We start from the raw sequence: 5,621 nt of genomic DNA, 5'->3' as shown, positions 1-5,621 counted from the left end.
CACACAAACTTTACACCTCAGTCTCTCAAGTGTGTTGTGATATTTTAACCGCAGTGTCAATCCAACATGGGTCTGTGTGCATCATCCCCCACCACCCCCCACCCCCACCACCACGACGATGCACAGTGCTTCTACGCAGCTGGATTTAATTCTCTGCTACCAGACATTTTGATCTGAACATAGAAGTCTGTCCCACGCTGCCGCAATGCATTCGTCACTGGAAATATTTCAATTACTTCTTCGTGTTTGGAGTTTTATTGGTTTGACTAGCAGACATGAAAAACCAGCTGAGGCAAACTATGAAAACTTAGCATGACGCTGACATTTATGAAAAGGTAGTTTATATAGAGACGCAGATACTGGATGTAACGTTGTGTAGAAGAGGACATTTTTGTTTTGCTAACAAAAGTTCCAGGATCGATAAAAGATGTTTCAGTCCAAACCTCACTGACAGAAACTGTGAGCAGTTTTTTTCCACCAAATTAAAGAACATGGAAGCCGAATACAACAAACATGGCAACACAACTGTTATTATATGAGTATGCAGAAATAATCAAACTCCTGTGCAAAATTAGAATAAAGTCATGACAAACTAAAATAACCAAAATGACTAAAATTTGATCTGTCAAACTAATACTAAGTTAAAAACTAAAATAAGCTCAAACCCAGGACCTTCTTGCTTGTGGGAGAGAGTGCTAACCACTGTTCCACCAGGCCACCGAGGTCCAGTTCCATCCCTACATTCATCGTTTATCTGAACCCTGGACAAGTCGCCAGTCTATCTCACAGCCTACACAGACAACTGCTGACGTTCAAAATCTCCGCCGTGGTGCAGAGTTCCACTTCCTAAGGAACCAACTTCCTGCTTCACATGAGATAAAGGCCATAAAGCCCAACTTGCACTGAATTGCTTTCAAAAAACTTGATCTGTTTTTCTTAATTATCTCCTGTGTCATTTGACTTTTTATTTTGAGGGGATCCATTCCATGCTGCTTCTCATGTTTTAGACCGAACGAAATGGAATTTTATAATATTCTGTTTATTTTTGTCATTATTGTGTCTTTTCATTCAAGCGCTCAATATTTTGACCACTATGACCAGTAATCAAGAGGACTTTGTGTCCGGCCCGTCCTGTGGTTTGTCCAGTTCATGGTTTGCTTTTAGCGTACATCACCAATGGGGTTTTCTTTGACTATTTTAGCTGTACGGGATTTTTTTTAGTTCTCACGTTAACACGGACAATTAAGTTATTATTTCTAAGAAGAATCATTCGATTTCATTGACTGCATTAAATAAACCCGAATAAAGAAACCGATGACGATTGTTATTCTATTAGAAATTATAGATATGTAGAATTAAATAGATTCTATTAGTACTGTTTACCAATTTACAAACCCACGATATTTTTCTCTCGTTTTTAGTTAATGCCTTTTCCCTGTTAAAGTCCACTCATAAGAAATAGATTTCTGTCTCTTAATTATTGTGAACTTAATACCGGACATAACTGTATTTAATGAAAAATATTGATTCTCTTTTCAGCTGAATTGTTTTTTCAAACTATCCTAAACACCTATAACTTAGCCATTTACATCCGTGCACAAAACGTGTGTGTGTGTGCATTCACAGAGGCTTCAGGACTGGCTGCAGTTCCTCAGTTGGCCTCCAGGCCGCAGCGTCAACTCTGGGTCTATTTTTAGCTCAGCCTCAGCTGGAGGAGAGGATATTTATAGCCTGTGATCTGATCACTGCTACACTGCTTTGGCTCACTCACCCACTCACCCACTCACCCACTCACTCACACACACAACCTACTGTAGTTGTGAGGACACTAGACTTATGCTTGTGCCATTCTGCAAAGCCTCATACTCTAACCTTTACTCTCACAGCTAAATTCTCGAGCTCCGTCCTTATATTCCTGACCCTAATCTTAACATTGCGACCGTGTGAGGACCAACAAAATGCTGGTTCCGAGGTAAACGTGCGCGAATGCATCCCCGCGCCTTGAGACCAAGACTAGTTTATATAGACTCACACTCGACCTTTTCAGTAATTCCACAACTGAGGGAATTTGTCTGCATCAAATTGCTGCTGATACAAACATGGTTAGCTGACGTAAACATACATGAGCAGAGTCAATGTCTAACCCCAGCCCTGAACATACTGTAACCTTAACGATCAAATCCTAACATCATTAAAACAGCAATGCACACACACACATATTACCGTTCTGCTACAGAAATTTAAACACATATGTTGAGCAAATATGTTCATGGAAATGTTTGGGATTCACACATAAAACACAGCCATCAAGTATTAATGCGCACACAGGTCCTCTGTCCACACAAATAAACACACACAAAAAAACTACACTTATGTTTGCAGCAGGCCTTGACCCGCTTCCACGCGTTATTTTTTTTTTTCCCCAGTAAGTGCCACTCACTAAGCCCCCAAACCAGCTCCTCAGTTCACACTCCAGTGCCCAATGCAGCCAGCTAATGCTCCCTGTGGACAAGCTAAGCTCAACTCACACACACACACACACACACACACACATCTGCTGAGATTCCACAGGCAACTCCAGTCCTAAACACAAAGGACCAAATGCACTGTGGTTAGTATGATGTGCGTGCTACATTGAAGGACATATCCATCCCGAGACCACAAATATATTTGGTAGACCACACAAAAAAACTTTGTTTCACTATTTATCTACGGGACATATTTCAGTGAGACACAACCACAGCTTATTAGAATTCACATATTTCATAAGAAGAGAAAACTGCCCATTGAGCTCGGTAAAATGAAGCTTTGCTGAAAGCTACTGAAGCTTTTCACGGGCCCCTACACTGCCTGGGCAACACACAAAACTCCCTACTGCAGGCGACAGTACTGAATCAAATACGGGACTAAATGACGTCATTTCTTTTGGCCCTAACAGCAGAAGCCAACCATCAGTATGCCACACCACAGCAGTGTGTGAAAAGTGGTCTTACATGCTGCACCAATGCCAGCATTAAATCCGTGCCGGACACTTTGGATTGCACAGCTGCCTGGAGAAGTACAGTTGCCTTTTGTTGAAAGGACTTCGCTCACGCCTGCACTTGGGGGTTTAGTGTGAAAGCAGGGCTACAAAGGCTCTGGCCACCGAGTTGTTAAAGCACCAGCTAAAAGGTGAGAAGATGTGCATTTACACAGGAAAGGACTTCATCAGGGCGGGACGAGGGTACCACTTGACCCCCCCCCTTCCCCCCCCCCCTTCCCCCACGCACCGATCGGGGTCAGCCTGTGCATGTTCGCGGAGGGGACCGGGGCAAAGCAAACCAACCTGAGATTGGTGTGAAGGATGATGTGTCTTCGCGGTTTACTTGTGATTTGGTGGCCCGAGGTTCAAAGAACTGTCAGTGCAACCCGGCAGCAGCATCATCTCTTTGGCTTTGACAGAAAGCAGATGTGCTCAAACACCTGGAAGCAAAGTTGTTACCAAAAACCCACTGAAACTGCTGCCGTTGTTTCACCCGAATTCTCATTTGTATTTGTACATTGTTCACATTTGTTGCCTTGAGTTTTTACTCTCTTAACTGGGACTTGATAAGAGTTCTTTGTCTCACTTCCTCAGTCTGGCATTTCTTTGCTTTCCACTTTATCAATGTCATAACTACTAAGCCTAAATGTAAATATGCTACGTGCTAATGACAGATAGGAAGCACAAGGGCAGCTACGGCTGTATGTTTACCATCAGTCTCTGCTGACAATCTGACAGAAATAAACTAGTTGTTTGGTTTTGGCTACGCTGAAAAAAAACGCTCTGACAAGATGTTTTTCTCCTTTTGTTGTGTAGGAAATGTTTGCTGCTGAGCTGCCTTACCTTCACTGAGCAGGTGGATGCTTCACTGCAAACTGCGTTGAAGTCACCTGGAAAAGAGGAAAGAGTTTAACACAGCAGAGCATTTACAGGAAATGTGTGTGTGTGTGTGTGTGTGTGTGTGCTGACTGTATCCTAATGTGTTTGTTTTGAATCCTGCTGCACATTACTAGGAAAAATCAAAAATGAAGATGTGAGCAGTTGAAACGACTAAGGTGACGGACAGACAAGGCAGAGTAAGAATCTTTAGATTAAACGCTGTGACGCAAGGGAGTTCAGTGGCTGCTGCAACGCTGACTCAATCCCAGGAACAGGAAGCAGCACTAAGGACGGGATGTGGGATGTGAACAAAGCCAGTGAACCGAAACGCGGAAGGCTCAATCGACTGCAGAGGACGTAGCAACTTCAGTTTGGGTCAGAGGCTGCAGCATATGAAACGTGTGTGGAGCTGCGTTTACTCAGGCAACGAGTTCACTTCGTAGGGTTATTCCAGAAACAGGTTCAGCTGATATACAGCCTGTGTGGTTCTGTGCCTTGCATGCAGATGTTCACATCCTGGTGCAGGATTCAAACTACCTACAAGAAAAATGTGCATTTGGATTTGAAAAAAATAAAATTAAAAAAATAAAAAAGCTGTGGGGCCCAACATGAAAGTACATTCAGTGTCTCCCTAAGATTGTGCCATGACGTCCTATAATATTTCCCACAGAACATGTTTGTAAGGCTGAGAACTCATACTGCTTCACCATCACACAGAGTCAGGCTTGGTGTTAGCATCACGCTGCCCGGGTGCAAAACCATTTAAAATACTAAATTACGAAATTACGAAATTAGCTAACGCTAGCTAATGCTAACACACGTTAGCTAGGAACTAGCCCTCAGGCATGAAACCAGTCACTAAGTTATCACGTGCTGCACTTACCTTTGTTGTTCCAGTCACACCTGTCTTCTTCCCCCGAGCTAGTCACTGAATCTACCTGCTGTCGGCCATTTTTCCATTACCTTATATAACCTTTCCCAGTCAACAGAGTGATGCCTGTCCAACAAATAACTACATCAAAATAAAAAGCCTGGATATGTTTCGTCTGTTTCTGGAGCGGTCAAAATACACCTAATTAACAATCACCGTAATAACTGATTTTTGTTTTTCAACCCATTTATATATTCTCAAAAATCAAACCATAAAATGTGGCCTTCAATAATTAAGGAAAAAGTCAGATTTAGAAGATTTAAGAGTTGGACACCAGTGGTTCTGTGTTGTCGAATGCTGGATTTGCCGCTTTTGTAGTAGTTGGGAAAATGACACCGAATGGACCAGTTTTCAACAACCGTGCTTCACTGCAGTAAACTGGGCCTGAAAAATTTCATGTCTTCTACAATGATAATATCCCATTGAGCTATAAAGTTTCCCTATCTAGACTGAACCAAATACAAAAGCAAAAAAAAATATACAAAAACATTCCTTGGCACCAGTGTGTATTCTTATAAAAATTGCAGGTGGGTTATAGATTTTCCAGTAGCCCTGCAGTCTTGTAGTACTGGATTTACTTCATTAATGTACTGGCCATGTAATGTTTTTCTTGGTTATTATATTTACTGCAAGGTACACTTTGTAAACAACTAACTGAAAAAGTAAACAGCAGATTAATCAGTAATAATAAGTAACTTTTCGTTAGAGCCCCAGAAAGATCGATGCCGATCCAGTGCAGCGGATACTTTTAAATGTTTTCATTTTGTTAAATGACACGAGGACACTGAA

This window comes from Channa argus, chromosome 10 (assembly GCF_033026475.1).
Source record: "Channa argus isolate prfri chromosome 10, Channa argus male v1.0, whole genome shotgun sequence".
NCBI lineage: Eukaryota > Metazoa > Chordata > Actinopteri > Anabantiformes > Channidae > Channa > Channa argus.
The sequence above is the reverse complement of the archived record's forward strand: the minus strand, read 5'-3'. Positions refer to the sequence as shown.